This window comes from Cervus elaphus, chromosome 14 (genome assembly GCF_910594005.1).
Source record: "Cervus elaphus chromosome 14, mCerEla1.1, whole genome shotgun sequence".
NCBI lineage: Eukaryota > Metazoa > Chordata > Mammalia > Artiodactyla > Cervidae > Cervus > Cervus elaphus.
In genome coordinates, this window is record NC_057828.1 from 6,145,654 (window position 1) to 6,166,159 (window position 20,506).

The following is a 20,506-nucleotide window of genomic DNA, read 5'->3' on the forward strand; positions in this document are numbered from 1 at the left end:
CACCCAAGCATCAGCTGGGGTGCTTGTTAACAAGCAACTGTAAGTCCCTGATCATGCAAGCCCAGAGGTGGAGCCCAGAAACCTGTAGATTGAACTCACTTCTAAGCAGGTGATTCTGATGTAGGCGGCTGGGTCCAACATGCTGTCCCAGGCCAGCGTCTGCCTCCTGGGGGAAGCTGGCCCACGTGGTCCAGCACCGCACCTATCTCAGAAGTTGCCTCCACAGAGAGAAGGAGCTGGCTGGGAGGCGGAGTCTTTACTCACCCTCTACCCTCAGGTGGAGGCGTCTGCCTGGGCAGCCTCCACACTTAAGTAAGGTGAGCTGGTCTTCAGCCTCCTGGGATGCGTGTTCTAAGAGCCTCGGGTGGTCAGAGCTCACCTCAGTCACCTTACTTTGCTTCCTGGCTTTTCAGGGGAACAAACCGAGGCCCAGAGCAGGAAGAGTCTCGAGCAGGGCACTCACCGGATCCTGGCCTCCGAATCTGGTCTGTAAGATAAAAGCTACGTGACCACTGGTCCTCTCAGCGATGCAGCTCTGTGTCTGGGGAATTATTACTCCAGAAGTTGATTCCACCAGCCCGGGTGGAGGAAGCCCGGGCTGCCTACTGTCCTTGACCTCGTCTCCAGGCCAGCAGGTCTGTGAAACCCTGATGGCGGCCCTACTGCCAGGCCTCACTCACTTTGCGGTCTACGTGTGGTGGGGAGTCTCTGCTTTCCTCCTCCCTTTCTCGTTCCACAGATTCATTCAAGCTCTGATTCTGGGCCTGCTCTCTGAGGGCACTAGGGGTATACACTATGGGCAAGAGCCAGCTCTTTCCTGGGAAGTTCTCGGCCTAGCAGAGCAGACAGATAGACAGACACAGGTCCGATACAGCCCCAGAGGCTGCAGTGTGTCACAGGGGCGCTGCAGTGGGGGTGATGGAGGGGGGGGCCCTCAGAGGGACTCGCCTCTGCCCTCTGCGCCTCACTCCTGCCTTCATCTCAGCATGAGACGACACACAGGTAGTCATGTAGGTGCAATATAGCATTGTTATTGCAAAGAGAAAAACACATGGAGAAGGTTTAAATAATGTCCCTTTCCACCTCCCAATTCCAACTGCTGCTGCTGCTGCTGCTGCTAAGTCGCTTCAGTCGTGTCTGACTCTGTGCGATCCCATAGACAGCCCACCAGACTCCGCCGTCCCTGGGATTGTCCAGGCAAGAACACTGGAGTGGGTTGCCATTTCCTTCTCCAATGCATGAAAGTGAAAAGTGAAAGTGAAGTCGCTCAGTCGTGTCCAACTCTTAGCAACCCCATGGACTGCAGCCTACCAGGCGCCTCCGTCCATGGGATTTTCCAGGCAAGAGTACTGGAGTGGGGTGCCATTGCCTTCTCCCCCAATTCCAACTAACCAATACTAATATTTTAGTGCAAGTCCTTTCAGGCTTTTTCCTACGGTAGCAAATATTCTTACTGCTTGTTCCTCTGCCTGGGTTTCACGTCATCTTTCTTCTTTTGGTGGGGCACACTGGCAAGTTACTTTTTTCAACAAGAGGTGAGTTTCTTAATAACTGGCATGCTTGAAAATGTCTTAATCTCCATAATTAATTGATGGATTGACTGAAAATATAATTTCAGATTTAAAAAATCTTCCCTCCTATGTTTGGAGGAATCTTTCCATTGTCTACTGGCTGCCAGGGTTCTGTTGAGAAGTCTGCTGTTATCCTAATGCCTGTAGGATCTTCACTTTATCACCAATATTTTGAAATTTTAAAATGTGTCTTTGTAAGGGCCTTTTGTCACTAATTGTGCTGGCCACCTAATGGATTTGTGATCTGGAAAGTGTAATCATTTTCCTTTAAGAAATATGGAGTATATTTTAAGTTTATAAGAGTTCATTCTTATTCTTTGCATTTTCACGGTCTGCAAATCACCCAAATGTCCATCAACTGATACATGGATAAATAAAATGTGAAATATCCACACATGCAATATTATCCAGCCATAAAAAGGAGTGACGTACTGATAATGCCACAATATGGATGAATCTTGAAAACATTATGCTAAGTGAAAGAAGCCAGACACAAAAGCTGCATATTGCATGACTCCACTTATGAAATGTCCAGAATAGGTAAATGGATGGAGACAGAGAGTAGATTAGTGGCTGCCAGGGGCTGGGGAAGAAAGAATAAGGAGTGACTGCTTACAGATGTGGGGTTTCTTTGGGGATGATGAAAACATTCCATAATTACATAGTGGTGATCTGGCCATGTGGATACCACTAAAACCCATGAAACTGTTCATTTTTAAAGGACCAAAATTGGTCCTTTAAAAATGAACAGTTTCATGGGTTTTAGTGGTATCCAGATGGCTAACAAACACATGAAAAGGTGCTCAACATCACTCATTATTAGAGAAATGCAAATCAAAACCACAGTGAGGTACCATTACACACCAGTCAGGATGGCTGCTATCCAAAAGTCTACAAGCAATAAATGCTGGAGAGGCTGTGGAGAAAAGGGAACCCTCTTACACTGTTGGTGGGAATGCAAACTAGTACAGCCACTATGGAAAACAGTGTGGAGATTTCTTAAAAAACTGGAAATAGAACTGCCATATGACCCAGCAATACCACTTCTGGGCATACACACTGAGGAAACCAGATCTGAAAGAGACACGTGCACCCCAATGTTCATCGCAGCACTGTTTATAATAGCCAGGACATGGAAGCAACCTAGATGCCCATCAGCAGATGAATGGATAAGGAAGCTGTGGTACATATACACCATGGAATTTTACTCAGCCGTCAAAAAGAATTCATTTGAACCAGTCCTAATGAGATGGATGAAACTGGAGCCCCTTATACAGAGTGAAGTAAGCCAGAAAGATAAAGAACATTACAGCATACTAACACATATATATGGAATTTAGAAAGATGGTAACGATAACCCTATATGCAAAACAGAAAAAGAGACACAGAAATACAGAACAGACTTTTGAACTCTGTGGGAGAAGGTGAGGGTGGGATGTTTCAAAAGAACAGCATGTATACTATCTATGGTGAAACAGATCACCAGCCCAGGTGGGATGCATGAGACAAGTGCTCCGGCCTGATGCACTGGGAAGACCCAGAGGAATCGGGTGGAGAGGGAGATGGGAGGGGGGATCGGGATGGGGAATAAGTGTAAATCTATGGCTGATTCATATCAATGTATGACAAAACCCACTGAAATGTTGTGAAGCAATTAGCCTCCAACTAATAAAAAAATTAAAAAAAAAAAAAAATAAAGGACCAATTTATAAATTGAATTATATCTCAATTCTTTTTTTTAAAGGATCTTTGTTCTTTGGGCATAAAAAACCCTCCCTTATTTTTCTGAGGATTTCAATTGTGACAGTGGTGGTGTTTACATTTTATTTTGCTCCCTGTATATGTTCACTGTCTTCAATTTGTTTTATGTTTATTTTGGCTAATGCTTTCTTATTTTGGACGCCTTCCTTAAAAATATAGTGGTGCTTGGCCAATGGCTTGTATTTACGAGCAAGGCATCTGGAAGCTGACTGGAAGCTCTGTGTGCATCTCACCAAGGGAGGTTTCAATGGAGTCCCCCAAATGTCACTATTTGCCCATTCACCAGCATTCCTAGAGCCAACAGGAAGAACAGGGCAAGGGGATCTCCCCATTTGGCTTGCAAACATTCAGCAGATGCCCATTTTTCAATAAATTGCTTCATCTCCACCCATGCTTGTACCCGTGTTCCCAAGCCAGCACTTCTTGGGTTAGATCTCTCTGGAGAATAAAGTTCTCTCCAGGATGCTACTAGGTGGTGAAATGGGTGAGGAATCACTCTTCTGCTTCTGGCCCTACTCCTTACCCTATCATCAGATGTCGCTGATTTCTGAGCCTGTCTGTAGTTCACTGGCAGGAATCTGTCCAGGGATCTCTCGGTTCTACTTTCTCCATCAAGCCAAGTCAATCAGCTTTTCAACTTCCAAAGCTGCAGACGTCACTGACTCACTTTGGTCTCCTGTCACTTGCCCTGTGGGCTTGCACCCCTCCTCTACTCTTGTTTACATGCAGCAGCAGAGAGAAGCATGGGTGAGTTCAGTCTACCCTGTTCCATCACAGCCCCTCTCTGCTACCTGCTGTTTGAAAAGCAATAGACGGCATTCTCAAGTTTATCATAAAGTGGCTTACACTGCAACCACCAGCCCATATCTGACATGAAATAGTGCATGGCATTGACTTGAAGGCTGTTGAGTCTGATTCAGGGAAACCTCCTGGCAAGCTGAGAGTTAGGTAACTTTGCCCTCACTAGTCATCCTCATTACATTTCTCAGCCATACTATGTTTTATGGGGGAAATTATAGGGTAGTTTTTAATCCATTGATTCATGACGGGCTATGATGTTGATAATGTCAAGGGTCTAGTGTATCTCTGTCACTATAGAAACTTGTTCCTTGGTGACAGCCAGGCTTAAAGACATTCACAGTGGTGGGATGCACATCAATTCTGGCTCTGGGAAGAGAGCAGTCCCTGGAGAACTGGCCATACTCACCCTAACGGCCGGTTTCACCCTTCAGGGTGTCTCCTGGATCTCCTCTCTCCATGAGCACTGAGCCCCACCCTAGCAAGGGACCTGGATTGAAGCACTTCAGCTCAGAGAATGCAGAGGCAGAGGGGGGAGTCTGTCTGACCTACCAAGATTGGATCATCTAAGGCCTCCTGGAACTACTCCCAAATCCCCAGCCCTTCTGCTTCATGCTAACCCAAGTAAGGGAGAGTTGGCTCAGAGTTCCTTCTGTGGCCACCAGTTCTTAACCAACTTTCAGAGTGGGGAGGAAGAAAGGAAATGGATAGCTTTTAAGTTACATGTGTTTGGCTTTGAACCCCAGACCCCAGAATATTTACTACGGGAATGAACTAATACGGTTAAGTGCTTACAATAGCTCGGTTAAGTGCTTACAATAGCCCGGCTCCTGGTAAGTGCTTTACAAGTGTCTGCTACTGTTATTATTATTACAAAAGCTGTATTTAGCTTACATCCATATGAAAACAAATTTGCATTCTCCGCCTCTCTGCAATTCCCTCAGCTCAGAAAATGTGTAAGGTCCCTCAACCCAGGGTTGAGAACTCCTGGGTCTTTGACTCCTCTTCACAAAGAGCAAGTAAACTATCCTTCAAACATTTGGATTGTTAGTTCTCCTCGTTCACTAGATTGGTGTACTTACTCCCTGTCATCCCTACTCCTTGACACTTCACCTGGAATGAATTACCTGCTGTCTGTAAAGCAGTGGTAAGCTCTCCTCCTGGCTGCCCCTTCCCGGTCCAGGGGACAGGCGGGCCGCCTCCTCCCAGCTCTCCCTCTCTGCTTTGTACCTAAGGCTCCAGGACAGCCCTGGTCTTGAAACAGCCTTGGCCGGCTGTAGAGCTCAGATTGCTCTGTCCCCGCTGTGTGAGCTGACCCCCACTTTCCTGCCCATCCCTGCTTCTTCCTTCCAGTGCCTCCTCCCTCTGCTAGACATGTCCTCTTGCACTTGCTGTCTCTGGCCCCGTCATCTTGTTTTCTCTTTTCATGTCCCCTGGGCTGGGAGCCCCATAGGGCTCTCTGCCTTTACAGTGAGAACACTTAGCACAGGGCTGGGCACACAGATGTTCATTTTTTTTTTTTTTTTCTTTTTTGGAATAATGAACTCTTCTTTCTGCATGGTGCTATTTCGGCATCTGCTTTGTGTCCCCTACCTGTACCCCCCACCCCACCACCATCTCACACATGCTCACACCCTCACTGGCTTCCTCTCGAAGCCCCTCAGACCGCCCCTCTGCTGGGCTGGGAGCGAAGGAGCCGGGCGTCTCAGCACAGGAGAGTCCTGTGGGCCTCAGCGGGAGGGAAGGGCCTGGACAGGCTACACAGTCCTGTGTCAGGACTGATACCTACTGACGAGGACCAGGCTTGTTCTGTGCAATTTCCATCTCATTTGTCTTTTCATTTGTAGCTAAAATTGGCCAATTTCATCTGGAGTGTGCCTGGACTCTGGCAATCTGCACACAGCAAATGTGTGTCCCCAGGAGCTGTGACAGGGAGACGGGCAGGGGAACAGGCCTGGGTCCTCTGGCGGCACCGGGCTGGTCCAGAAGCACTAGAGGATGGTGACCAAACATGACATCTCCAAGGCCTGGGGTGGGGACAGGGAGGAAAGTGCCATGAGAGGGGGTTAGGGTTAAGCACGGGAAAAATCTGGTGTTTTTTTTTCCCCTTATTTCTTTGTTCCTATCTTGAGGGAGAGTCAAGTGCAGGCATTCTCCCCTGCTTAACCTGGCCTTTGGGGGCCAACACACAACACGTGTGGAGTACTGTGTCCTGGGGCACCCTGCAGGATCTGGACTGTTTTGAAGACCAGCCGGGAGGCGGCCTTCACGGACCCTCCATCCTGCTTCTGCATGAACTTGGGGATTATTCACCGGATGGGCTTCTCCCCAGCAATCCTTTGCTTGTTGCTGCCTCTCCTCTAGGCAATGCAACCAGTGCTCTACAAATCAGACCTAATTAGACCAGCAAACTGGCGCACTCGAGTCATCACAGCACTCTCCGAGCACAAGAGGAAGCGCTGTTTGGATTATCCTACAAGGTGCATGTTGCATCTGTTGCTGTTTCCTTGGATTATCCATTCTTTGCTTCCCGCCTTCTATCGACTCCTTAACGGAGAGGCAGGATGCAGCCCCCACAGGCCAGCATTCATCTTCCCCGCCTGACCCTCTCACAGGCTATTTAGCTGCTGTTGCAAGACCAAGGAGGGGAGAAAAATGAAAACAGGGCCCAGAGAGCAGTGAGGGCAAATGGGACTCTTTTAGAACTGGATCCACTGATAAGTCTGGACAAGAAGAAATGACCTCAGCCTTTGAGAGGTGGAAGACTCCTCAGATGGCAAGGCCAGATGGATGGGCCACCTGGCTGGGCTGTTCGCAGGAGGAGGCCAGGCTGGGTAGTCTTTGGAGAGGTCTAGGAGCCCAGGCCCCAGGAAGTAAGGCAAAGATTACTGGTGTCAATGCCACCCCGTCTTAATGAAAAGATTAGTGATTTTCCGTACCCTGCCTCATTCCTTTCCTCCCAAAGCACTGCAGGAAGAAGACAGAGAAGCCAACAGACCAGCCGCGTAACAGGCCTGCAGGGGCAGCCTCCCCAGCCGGCTTGCTGCCGCCCTCTCAGCCCTCTCTCACTGCCACCCTGGCACACTCTGGGTGCCCTTTCCCGGACCTGCTTCTCCCTGCCTCTGACAAGAGACCCTGCCAACCCGTGGGGCTGACGGGCTGGGCAGGCGCGACCTCCTGTGCCCCTCCCCCCGCGCTGGGCCTCCGTCCCCACCTCGCCCAGCACCCAGCGGCCCGTCTTCTCTTCCTTCGCTCCATCTTAAAGAGAGAGGTTTTCTCTAAACATCAACCTCATCCCTTCCCACCTCCAGGAAACTCAGTCCTTCACTCACCCTCTCCACCTTTAAAACCAACAATAAAAATGCCATTTTGGTCTGCTCTTCCTCCTAAATAGAGGCTTATAAAAGTGCTATGTGAGCTGCTTTCCAGTCTCACCATTCTTCTCAACTTGGCAGCATTTTTTTTGCTTTCAGCCTCTGGGAGCCCTTAACGGAATCAGCCACACGGGGAGGAGCCCTTTCACTGGGGAAACCTCTCCCCGTCTTCCGTGCTCCCGGTTCCCACCCCCGTCTAGGGCCAGCCTCCTGCAGGCTCATCCCCGCCCTCCCTGGCACCCCCATCACACTGGCAGCACCACCCCGGTGACCACCAAGCGCTGGGATCTCTTCTCTCCACTCAGTCCCTAAGCAACCAAACTCCAACCCAAGTCCTTCGAACACTGGCCTCAAATCAGACACGCCACACCCTCTCCCCGGTGTCGGCCAAGCCCCCAGAGAGCCGTCCTCCCAACATCCACGCTGCCTCTCCACCCACCACTCCACGCTCTTGAGGGCCGCTCCTTTGGAGCGGCCCTGACCACAGAGAGTGGTCACGCTTTCCCGGGGGTCTGAGGACACAGTCCCAAGCGGCCTGCAGAAAGGCCCCAGGGACTCTGCAGTCTTGGCCTGACTCTGTGAACTTCACGCCGGACCCACACTTGCTTTTTTCTAGTGTTTCCCCCCTCAGCCTCTGAGTCAAGGAGAAGCTTCCCCCGAGAGGCACACCCACCAGGTTGACCTCCTCTAGGACACTGTCTCCAGTTAACAGCCTCTCTTTTCCACCAGCTGTCACTGGTGTGGGGGCCTGTACCATTTGGTGTTTAAATAATTGCTTTGAGGCTGGATCAACACCATTAGCAGTTCCTTGAGGGCAGAGCTCACCTTTTTTGTTTGACCCTCCAACACGCACCCTTGGTGAGGCCTTGACTGGACTCCTGGTGGCTGGGACTGGCTCTCTTGCCACCTCTCCTCTCCCAACAGAGGGATGGCACGGGGGCTTGAGCAAGCCCGTCCATTGTGTGCCGTGCCCAGGTGGAGACAAGCCACCTTGAGGGGCCCTTCCAGTCACTTAATTGCATTTGGCTCCACACCTGAGGTTGAGGCTTCCAACTGCTCCCCAAATCCTCCTTAATTAAACCTCCAGAGGCCCCTGCTGAGGGACAACTCTGGTCCTCTTTGATGGGTAAAAACACCCTGGTGGCCCTCTTGGCCGAGGGTGGGTACTTTCAGGCCCCAAATGTGGTCTGCGCAGCCTGCACCAGCCGGCTTGCCTGGAGCAGCTGGGAGGGCCGGAGTGACAAGCAGGAGCCGGAAGGGCCTCTCTCCATTGTGCTAAAACGAGCCACCTGCAAATCAGATGCAAAATACCATGCAAATACGGCATGTATTAATTTGGAACCAACAGCTTTGGGCATTTTAGGCAATAAAATGCCAGCCCTGTATGTGATCATATTTACTGCCCCAATTTTCCTTTTCTGATATTCCAAGTGAAACTGAAAGTGCAGTTATGTAAGCTATCAAATGTCTCTCTTGCAAATGTCTAGGCACAGGGATAAGTTAGACATTACTGCTACCTATGTAAACACAGATGCAACTGCATCCACATCCTCACAGCAAATATTACTGAACACCTACTGTGTGTAAGACACCAGGCTGGGAACTAACAGAAGCGCACGAAGTGCCCTCAGCTGAGCTTAGGACAAGAGACATCTATTAGGTGCCTATTACTAAACCCTTATTAAATGCCAGCTACTAGTTATGTGACCCTAGGCAAGTGAGTTTTCTCACCTGAAAATGGAGGAATGCAAATGTACTTCAGGGGGTGAGTAATTAAACTGGAGCACATCCCCATCAGGGACCACCACTCAGCAACAAAGAGGAGCCAACTACCGATACAGTGAACAAGCTGACTGCAGCCCAAGGAAACTGGGCTGCTGGGAAAGAAGCCAATGTTGAAGGATATAGACTGTACGATCCCACTGATGTAACACCTGTGAAATAACACCACCACAGAGATGGGGGACATGGTCAGAGGCTGGCGGACATTAGGGATGGGGTGTGTAGCTGTGAAGGTAGCAGCAGGGAGCCTTGTGACTGTCCAGGTAAGGATCTTGATTGTGGTGGTGGTTACACAAAGCTATATACACAAATGAAATTTGGATAAACTCTATGAATTTCATCCATGCTGGTCTCCTGGTTTTGATATTGAACTATAGCCACATAAGATGTTAATGCTGGGGGAGGCTGGATGAAGCATACTCAGGAATTCCTGGTATGCTTCTTTGCACTTCCAGTGAATCTATACTTATTCCAAGACAAAACGTTTTTCTAAAAATAAGGTATATAGTACCTACAGGATAAGGTTGTTTTTAAGGTTCAATGAATTAATACAGAGCACTTCACACAGCATCTAGAACATGGCAAGCCTTCATTACCTGTTGTTACTTCCTGCCAGTTTCTGGGAGCACCACATCAATAAGTCACGGAGACCTCTGTTCTCAAGGAGCTTCCAATCCAACGAGATAGGAAGACACGGGAAAGAGATTTTTCATATGGCATGCTGAGTGTGCTCAGTACAAGAGAAGAGGTCTTCAGGCTTCGGGGAAGCTTTCCTGGGAAAGATGTCACCAGAGCTGAGTGCTGAAGCTCAGGGAGAGCTGACCAGGTGAGTGTGCATGAAAGGCACCCAGGCAGGGCAAGAGCAGAGCAAAGCTTACGGTGCGGACCTGCAGAGAAGGCTTACTCGTGCATTTAGGGGGCAGAGAGTGGTAGGCAAGGAGGCTGCAAAGCAGGCAGGAGCCAAGCAGGGAGCCACTGGGAGCGAGCCCTCCGGAGCTGAGTGTGGGGGCCACTGCCCCATGCCCACCTCAGCCACCTGTTCCTTCCTCTGGATTCCCCCGGCACTCTGCTCCTGGGGTCCCCAGAGCCTGATGGGTCCTGCTGTTCTGTGCTAAACGAGGGACTCTAAATGCCTGGGAAAGGTGAGAGGCCCGTGCAGGCTCTGCAGAGCCCACTGGGATCGCCCTGAGCTGCGTAGCAGGTAAATCTACACAAACCAGATTGCACATCACATTCCAACCCACCTCCTCCTTCCCCACCCGTGTAGGTTTGTCTGTTTTTCTTTGGTACCACTCCTTCCACTACTGTCGATAACCCGGAACTTGTCTCTTTTTCAAATACTAGCATGAATGGAACAGTGCAGAGAGCACAGAACTGGGGCCACAAGCACTAGGTTTGAGCTTAACTCTTCGCTGACCAGCCCCATGGCTGCAAGTAAGCCACGGAACCTTTCTGAGCAGTAGTTTCCTCTACTATGAAACAACTGATCATAATACATACCCCAGTTTCCTCAAAGGGGTGGCTCAAAGGCCTTTAAAAAACACTATGATGACATATGTGAAAGAGCTTTGTAGGTTGCAAACAACTGTCCAGGTGCAGAAGATTACTGCTATTGTTCCTGAAAGAACTATTGGTGAAGAGGAGTCTACCCCTCTGGCTGGAAAACCAGAGTAAACCTTCTCTGAAGCTGGATAAGGTCTTTAGCTGAGGTAGGAGAGTGAAGGGAAAGGAGACAGGACCATCAACCCTGCTTCCTTTCACAGGGGAACACAGGTAAGGCAGTGGCCATCTGGTCTACCAACGCTGCGCTTGGGGCTGGCTTTTCCCTTCACCCTTTCTCTTGCAATCCTTTTTGTATTTAAAGATCTTTCACTAACTAATTCACTCCTCAAATACTTTTTGTACACCTAATCTGTGTTACAAAAGTGAGCTTAACAGCCAGTGTCTCTACCCTCACAGGGTCACAGTCTACTGGCAGAGATGGACATTTGTCCAACAACCACCCAAGCATACAGGGCATTATGAGTGTGTCCAACAGGGACCTGATAAAATTCTGCAGGTACCCTGGGGAAGCTTTTTGAAAGAAGGGTTATTTGAGTTGAGATCTGAAAGCACACCAGAATTGAGGGAGAAGTATGGAATGGGAAGAGTGACAAAAGGCCAGGGTACAGCATGTGTGAAAACCATGAGGCAAAGAGTTTAGCAAAGAATGGAAAGAAGGCAGTGTGCAGAGTGTGGAGCATGAGGGTGGTAGGGGCACTGGGAATCATTGAGGAGTTTTCAGAGTACAGAAAAACTGGGACCAGATCAGATCTGCGTCCTTAAAAGACCATTCTAGCAGCTATTTGGAGACAGGACTGGCAAGGGCAGATGTAGATACTCAAATCAGAAGGGGATTCCAGTGTCCGAGGCGAGAGGTGAAGGCAGTATGAAGGGGAGTGTGAAGATGGGGAGTGGGGGGACATGGGCGCTGTTCCAGAGACTGGCCAGGACCTGTGGATGCACTTAGCAAGTGCATCCATAATGGAGTAAAGGGAAGAGTTGACAAGGACTCCCAGCACAGAACTGGCTTGAGGTGGTGGCATTCAAAAACCAGGCAATGCTGGAGGGGTCCAGGCAGGGGAGCTGACGGGCAGTGGAGATTCAGGAGGACCACGACTCTGCCTTTAGATATGCACGGCTGAGGTTTCTCGGGACACCCCACTTCGTCAACTAGGCAGGCGGACACAGGGACATGGAACTCAGAGGAAACGTGCAGGCGACACCCATGCACAGGGCTGACAGGAGAAGCCTGCCATGAAATCGTCTAGGGACAGCTACCCCGTCAGGAAAGAAGACCGTGAGCCAGACTATAAGCCTTGCCAGCGTTGAGAGGCAGAGAAGGGAAGGATGAGTCAGCAAAGAAGACCTGGAATAACCAGAAAAGCCAGGAATAGGGGGTCAGAGAAGCCGGGGGAAAAGAAGTGTCAGGAGTGAAAAACGGCTCTGAGAACTAAAAACTGGTAGCGCCATGGAAAGCTATTTCACGGAGGAGGCGGGGCGAGGGAGCGGTGGGAGGGCAGAAATGGAAGCCCGCGCAGCCGGTCCTTTCAAGACACGGCCCCTAAGGAGGCGACGCCGGCTCGAGGACGCTTTCTGCTGTGGCTGGAGATGGGAGAGGCATGAGCATGGCTGCAAGGCCGTCCCGAGACCAGAGGACAGGGTGTGCGGCACAGACGGAGCGGGAGCTGGGCCGCAGGGGCGACACCGCCTCCCGCCTCGGCTCAGACGGGCGGGAGGAGCAGGACTGGGCAGAGGCAGGTGGGCCTCCGGGCTTGAGGCAAGAGTTGAGGGTGTTCTCCTGACGGCTCCTGTGTCTCTGTGAAGCAGGAAGCGAGGTCTTGAGCTGAGAGTGAGGGCGTAGGTAGAGTTTTGGGAAGGAAGGTGTGAACTAGTCATCCTGGAGAATTGAGAGGGAGATAACCATAGGAATGTGGTAGGAACACTTCTGAAGAATAAGTTGGGTTGGTGATGGTGAATTTTTATAGGTCCCAATCTGCCTCATTTTGAGTCTTTTTCTAGCAGGTTTGTTGACTGGATGCAGGCAGAAAGCAGCACATAGAGTGGTTAATCCAGAACTGGGACTTTGCCAGACTGGAACAATAAAAAGACAGTGAGTCAGGAGAGTTTAGGATACTAGCAGGAGAGTTCTTTTTTTCCCCACCATTTATTTTTATTAGTTGGAGGCTAATTACTTTACAATATTGTAGTGGTTTTTGCCATGGATTTACATGTGTTCCCCATCCCGATCACCCCTCCCGCCTCCCTCCCCATCCCATCCCTCTGGGTCTTCCCAGTGCACCAGCCCTGAGCACTTGTCTCGTGCATCCAACCTGGGCTGGTGGTCTGTTTCACCCTTGATAGTATACTTGTTTCAATGCTGTTCTCTCAGAACATCCCACCCTCACCTTCTCCCACAGAGTCCCAAAGTCTGTTCTGTACATCTGTGTCTCTTTTTCTGTTTTGCATATAGGGTTATCGTTACCATCTTTTAAAATTCCATATATATGTGTTCGTATACTGTATTGGTGCTTATCTTTCTGGCTTACTTCACTCTGTATAATGGGCTCCAGTTTCATCCATCTCATTAGAACTGATTCAAATGAATTCTTTTTAATGGCTGAGTAATATTCCATGGTGTATATGTACCACAGCTTCCTTATCCATTCGTCTGCTGATGGGCATCTACGTTGCTTCCATGTCCTGGCTATTATAAACAGTGCTGCAATGAACATTGGGGTGCACGTGTCTCTTTCAGATCTGGTTTCTTTGGTGTGTATGCCCAGGAGTGGGATTGCTGGGTCATATGGCAGTTCTATTTCCAGTTTTTTAACGAATCTCCATACTGTTCTCCATGGTGGCTGTACTAGTTTGCATTCCCACCAACAGTGTAAGAGGGTTCCCTTTTCTCCACACCCTCTCCAGCATTTATTGCTTGTAGACTTTTGGATAGCAGCCATCCTGACTGGCGTGTAATGGTGCCTCATTGTGGTTTTGATTTGCATTTCTCTAATAATGAGTGATGTTGAGCATCTTTTCATGTATTTGTTAGCCATCTGTATGTCTTCTTTGAAGAAATGTCTGTTTAGATCTTTGGCCCATTTTTTGATTGGGTCATTTATTTTTCTGGAATTGAGCTGCAAGAGTTGCTTGTATATTTTTGAGATTCATCCTTTGTCTGTTTCTTCATTTGCTATTATTTTCTCCCATTCTGAAGGCTGTCTTTTCACCTTGCTTATAGTTTCCTTTGTTGTGCAAAAGCTTTTAAGTTTAATTAGGTCCCATTTGTTTATTTTTGCTTTTATTTCTGATATTCTGGGAGGTGGGTCATAGAGGATCTTGCTGTGATATATGTCGGAGAGTGTTCTGCCTATGTTCTCCTCTAGGAGTTTTATAGTTTCTGGTCTTACATTTAGATCTTTAATCCACTTTGAGTTTATTTTTGTGTATGGTGTTAGAAAGTGTTCTAGTTTCATTCTTTTACAAGTGGTTGACCAGTTTTCCCAGCACCACTTGTTAAAGAGTTTGTCTTTTTTTCATTGTATATCCTTGCCTCCTTTGTCGAAAATAAGGTGTCCGTAGGTACGTGGATTTATCTCTGGGCTTTCTATTTTGTTCCATTGATCTATATTTCTGTCTTTGTGCCAGTACCATACTGTCTTGATGACTGTGGCTTTGTAGTAGAGTCTGAAGTCAGGCAGGTTGATTCCTCCAGTTCTATTCTTCTTTCTCAAGATTGCTTTGGCTATTTGAGGTTTTTTGTATTTCCATACAAATTGTGAAATTATTTGTTCTAGTTCTGTGAAGAATACCGTTGGTAGTTTGATAGGGATTGAACTGAATCTATAGATTACTTTGGGTAGTATACTCATTTTCACAATACTGATTCTTCCAATCCATGAACACGATATGTTTCTCCATCTGTTTGTGTCCTCTTTTATTTCTTTCATCAGTGTTTTATAGTTTTCTATGTATAGGTCTTTTGTTTCTTTAGGTAGATATACTCCTAAGTATTTTATTCTTTTTGTTGCAATGGTGAATGGTATTGTTTCCTTAATTTCTCTGTTTTCTCATTGTTAGTGTATAGGAATGCAAGGGATTTCTGTGTGTTAATTTTATATCCTGCAACTTTACTATATTCATTGATTAGCTCTAGTAATTTTCTGGTAGAGTCTTTAGGGTTTTCTATGTAGAGGATCATGTCATCTGCAGACAGTGAGAGTTTCACTTCTTCTTTTCCTATCTGGATTCCTTTTATTTCTTTTTCTGCTCTGATTGCTGTGGCCAAAACTTCCAACACTATGTTGAATAGTAGTGGTGAGAGTGGGCACCCTTGTCTTGTTCCTTATTTTAGGGGAAATGCTTTCAATTTTTCACCATTGAGGATAATGTTTGCTGTGGGTTTGTCATATATAGCTTTTATTATGTTGAGGTATGTTCCTTCTATTCCTGCTTTCTGGAGAGTTTTTATCATAAATGGATGTTGAATTTTGTCAAAGGCTTTTTCTGCATCTATTGAGATAATCGTATGGTTTTTATCTTTCAATTTGTTAATGTGGTGTATTACATTGATTGATTTGCAGATACTAAAGAATCCTTGCATTCAGCAGGAGAGTTCTTAAAGTGATGGGACATGGAACCTCTCTGGATTCAAAGAGTAGGCAGAATAAAGTCATGGATGGCAAGAAAGTAGAGGTGCCAGCGGACCGAAGACTCTAGAGCACAGGTCCCAAAGGATCAACGTCCATATGAACCAAAGGTCTCAGCGAGGTTAAAAACGGCTGTGTGAGAGTCTGAGATAACAAGCCGGGGGCTAGGAGGTTGTGGCCAGAAAGCGGGGGACTCTATCAGGTGACCTCCAGGCAAGGGCAAGATCCAGTGTGTGACCCTGGGAGTGGGCAGCTGAGGGGGAGACCCGTAAAGGGGCTGATGGGCCTGGGGGTAGAACTCGTTGCCCATAGAGTCACTGAGCTCACTCCGAATGATGGACAGACTTGCTCCAGGGGAGGATGCCTAGGGGCAGAGGCCAAAGGCTTCTATGAACAAGAGGGCGCTTGGTGATGACAAGGGGGAGGCGGAGATGAAGCCTAATTTTATGAGATTTGGGGAAGAATGGTCTCTTAGGGGAATTACATTCCCTTGCACCTTAAGTACATTCTCCAGAGTGGAAGGTCAGAAAAGAAAGCAGAAAGAGTCTTGAGAAGAGGTAACAGATACAGCACAGGGTCAGAAGTCAAGAAATGAACGCCAGTCCTGATGTCACTTGCATGCTTGGGCAGGTCCTTCCCCCTTCCCAAGCCTCAGATTTCACATCAATAAAAATAGGTTGGGGAAACGGCTAAGCTAGCCCTCCCCAGATGGGTTACAGGTGTGCTCAGACACGGAGCCCCTCAGCCCCCGAGTCAGAGTTCCTGAGCCGCCGTCATCATGTCAGAGTGCTGCACGGTGCACAAGAGCGCGGAGAAGCGTGGGACAGACTCTCCAGGCCCAGCTGGCTCAGTGCTACGTCTCGGAAGGGGCTGTGGGGAGGCCGACGGAAGAACAGACAGACTCTGGCTGCTGGCAGAAGCCCATCTGCTGGCAGAGATGGAAGCCAAGTGCCCAGCTCCCCTCGCCTCCCTCCCAGCAACAGCTGAAGGGCTGGGACCCACACGGCTGCCCAGGTGAGCCAGTGCGGCTGCTCCTCTCCCATCCTGGGCTGGGGGGTCGCGGGTGGCCCCCTCAAGCCTCCGCAGCAACTTATGGAAGTGGAGGAGCGACCTCCTCTTGGCTCCTGCAAGACTTCCCAGTTCTAAAAACGGGCTCCCTATTTCCAAGGAGTCAGGCAGAATGTCTCGGGGCACGTGACCCAGAAAGAGCCTTCAAAGTGCAGACCGTTCTGGGGCCACCACTCCTTGGAGATCCACAGATAAGCACTACGTGGCTGACCTTGGGTTCCCCTCTCTCGGCCACCAGCCCTCTTCGGCCCCCCTCCGCCTCCTGTCCGACGCTAATGCTTAGGGACTGCACAGGCAACTTAGTTAAACCCTAATCATAATATTAGCAAAGACCAGCATCTGGCCCAGGGCTTTGTACACAGTAGGTACTCAGTAAACATTTACTGAATAAATGAAGACTATTTTCAAATACTTAGAAAACTTGACCAAGCCCACCAAAATTGCTTAAATTATTGATCACATTGCTATTTATTGGCATAGATAAAACATTATTTCTTAAATTCTTTGATATTTATTGGTGCCAGGGACTTCCCTGGTAGCTCAGCTGGTAAAGAATATGCCTGCAATGCAGGAGACCCTGGTTTGATTCCTGGGTCGGGAAGATCCCCCTGGAGAAGGGAGAGGCTACCCACTCCAGTATTCTTGGGCTTCCCTGGTGGCTCAGATAGTAAAGAATCTGCCTGCAACGTGGGAGACCTGGGTTTGATCCCTGGGTTGGGAAGATCCTCTGAGGGAGGGCATGGCAACCTACACTCCAGTATTCTTGCCTGGAGAATCCCCATGGACAAAGGAGCCTGGCAGGCTACAGTCCATGGGGTCGCAAAGAGTTGGAAACAACTGAGCAACTAAGCACAGCACAGTACTATATGCCAGTTGTTGAAGTGTGAGCTGGCTTCATTTCCAGAACCCTGTGAAATGGCTCTGTTAATCCCATTTTACAGATAAGCAAACTGAGGCTCAAAGTGAGGTTATGAGATATGTCCAACGTCATAGAAGTGGTAGCCAGTGGCTCTGGGACACTAACCCAGATGCATCCAACTTTAAAGATGGTGGTCTTTTCAACACACCAAGCTACCTCTCACCTAGAGAGACCAGAATGAAGACAGAAGCAAAGACGGTGGCAGAAAAGGGCGAAGACTGTGTGGCACACAGGCGAGGCTCCCCACTGCCTTGGCCAGGGAAGCAGTTTTGAGGTTGGGTAAGCTTTGCTGAAGAGAAGTGCAGAGGGTCAGGCCCTTGCTCATGCCTCCCTCTTTGATTGCTTGGCTGGACTGCCCACTGCCTATGGGAGCTGGCATCCCACTTAGCACTGCCTGACTTGGTTCTCTGAGTGTGTGAGAGGCCAAGACACAGCAAAGACCTGTCCTGTGGATAAACCAGCCCTGTCCCCTCCCCACAAGGGGGAAACACTATCTGTCCAAGAGGGACCCTTGTTCTCAGGGCCCAGGGAGCACGCAGGAGATGTCAGAAAACAGAAGGGGTCTGACCTGCACGGATGAACATGGCTGTCAGCCCACACTTGCCCGCCACTGCCTGACAGGTGAGCAGCTGTACTCCACATCTGTCTGTCCATCTGCATCTCAGGGGCCTGCAGGGAGCTAATGCTCCTCAGATGGGGGGCCTGGACCTGAAGGTCCTCCTTTGCTACAGGTGTTAACCAGCAGAGAACAGGCAGGGCGGGCTGGGAAGGAAAGCGGGCCTCGATTACCCTCCCAAACCTGAACCCCCTCCCCACTGCCAAGCCCCCCTCCGCTCCCCCACAAACTCCCCTAGCTCTGCCTGCCAAGCTCTGCAAATTACCACACATGCCAATAAGTCATTAGGAACCAGAACAGCAAATGTGGGGTTGCCATGGAGACCAGCACCGGGAGCTGGCAGCCCTGCGGGCCGGCCCGTGGCCCCTGTGTGCTGCGCGCAGGGCTGGCAAGGCCAGAATGCCCGGCAGAGGGGAGAGGCGGCCCCCGCGGGCGCGGGCTGCGGGGGGCAGCAGGCCAAGCCTCCCGTCCTCCCTGAGGCCCTGCGCGCTGCCAGAGGGCAGGAGCACCAGGCCAGCAGGCAGCCCCTCCCTTCAGAGAGCTGCCTCTCTGCCCGGAGGTGATGAAGCACATTCGGGGACCAGCCCTGGGGAGGAAAGCTGATGCCCCAGTAACCTGAGCGGCTGGCCGGAGTCTAGAGCAAGAAGCCCCTGAGGGGTGAGGGCAGGACTACGCTCAACCACCCTCTCCCACCTTCCTAGACGAGGAACTCACATGCGCTTCGGCCCAGGGCTTAGCACATACACCCACTGGCCACAAACGGGTGAGTAGATGGGAATGAACATGGTCAGATTCCCGAGATCTCTGACAGGACAGGAGCAGGCTCTGGACCGAACACGTTTAGGGGGACCTCCGACAAAGCCACTTCTCTCTGGGCCTCGAGTTCATCATTGAGAAAATAACCAGACTGTGTTCCAGACACAGTGTACCTCAAAAGGACTCTGCTGAGCCTCTGAGTTCTGAAGCGATTCCTCCAGTCAGGATCAGGAGGAGGCTGAACAGGGGGGGCTGTGGTTCAGCATTGCTCCAGCTACAGCAGCTGGTATTAATTTCCTGTTGCTGCGGTAACATACTACCACACATTTAGTGGTTTAAAGTAACATAATTGTCTACAATTTGAAATGCCAGAAGTCCAAAATGGGTCTCGTGCATGTGTGCTAAGTTGCTTCAGTCATGTCTGACTCTGCAACCCCACGGACTGTAGCCCATCAGAATCCTCTGTCCATGGGATTCTCCAGGCAAGAATCCTGGAGTGGGTTGCCATGCCCTTCTCCAGGGGATCTTCCCAACCCAGGGATCAAACCTGCGTCTCTTACTTCTCCTGCATTGGCAGGCAAGCTCTTTACCACTAGCACCACCTGGGAAGTCCAAAATGGGTCTCACTGGGCAAAAATCAAGATGTCAGCAGGTATGTGTTCCTTCCTGGAGTCTTGGGGAGAGCCTGTTTCCACGCCTTTTCCAGCTTCTTGAGGCTGCAGCATTCTGTGGCTGATGGTCCCTTCCACCTTCCAAGACAGCAACGGCCAGTCTTCCTCACATGTCATCACTCTGACACTGACTTCTGCTCCCTCCTCCACATTCAAAGGACTTGTGATAATAACATGGGGCCCACCTGGATAATCCAGAATAATCTTTTCATTTTAAGGTCAGCTGATTCACAGCCTTCATTCCCTTTGCCCCGTAACATAACAAATTTACAAGTTCTGCAGATCAGGAGGTGAGCATCTTTGGGAGGCCATTATTCTGCCTACCACAGACATAGCTTTGTTTTGAAAAATGGATCAATTTCTAGCAATGTTTGAAAGCCACGTGACTCTCAGTGGCCATCAGTTTTAAATGCTCCGACCTGGACACCTCCTTTTCTCCCTGGGGGACCCTTGCAAGGAAATTCAGAGGAACTCTAGGGCCTGCCCATTGAGAGTGAAAGCTGGCAGCCTGGGCTGTCCCAGCAGGGTATGCAGAGAGGTGGGTCTCTGTGTCCACCAGAAGAGCCCTGATTTGGGGAATCCACCAGTCTCAACTCTTTCCTCTCCCATCCCTCTGTATCCACATATTTGCATTATCCTGCAGTCATCTGTTCTTGTTTTTGCTTCCGGTCAGGTCGGATGGAGCTGTGTGGGTGGTGTACCCAGGCATGCAGTGAATGACCTCCCCATCAGACCGGGTGACCCCAGAGGCCACGTTCTTGCTTGCTTTGCACCCCACTACCCATTCCCAGCCCTGGGTGCTGCATCTGGTGCAGAAGGTGCACTAGCTTGACAGTCAAAAAGAAGAGATAGCATCTCTTCTCCCCTCACTGTCCCCCTCCTAAATCCATCCAGAGGAGCCCCCAGATGATCTGTAATAAACTCCAGAAACAGCACCCAAGTTCAGAAAGCAAAGGTCTTAGAATCTCCCGGCTAGCACGTCTCTAGGCCCCTTGGGAGCCT

General features: G+C 49.6%; 1 protein-coding gene across 3 annotated transcripts in view; it reads right to left on the bottom strand.

Moving 5' to 3' along the window:
* LRRN2 (leucine rich repeat neuronal 2) overlaps nucleotides 1–20,506 on the bottom strand; it is a 65,014-nt gene that overhangs the window by 31,490 nt on the left and 13,018 nt on the right. The window contains exon 1 of one of the 3 annotated variants that reach the window (XM_043923731.1): nucleotides 9,883–10,029. The exons of the other annotated variants lie outside the window; for them this stretch is intronic. The gene's annotated coding sequence lies outside the window, so the exon portion shown is untranslated. Of the gene's footprint in view, nucleotides 1–9,882; nucleotides 10,030–20,506 lie in introns of those variants that run through there. 3 annotated transcript variants of the gene reach the window in all.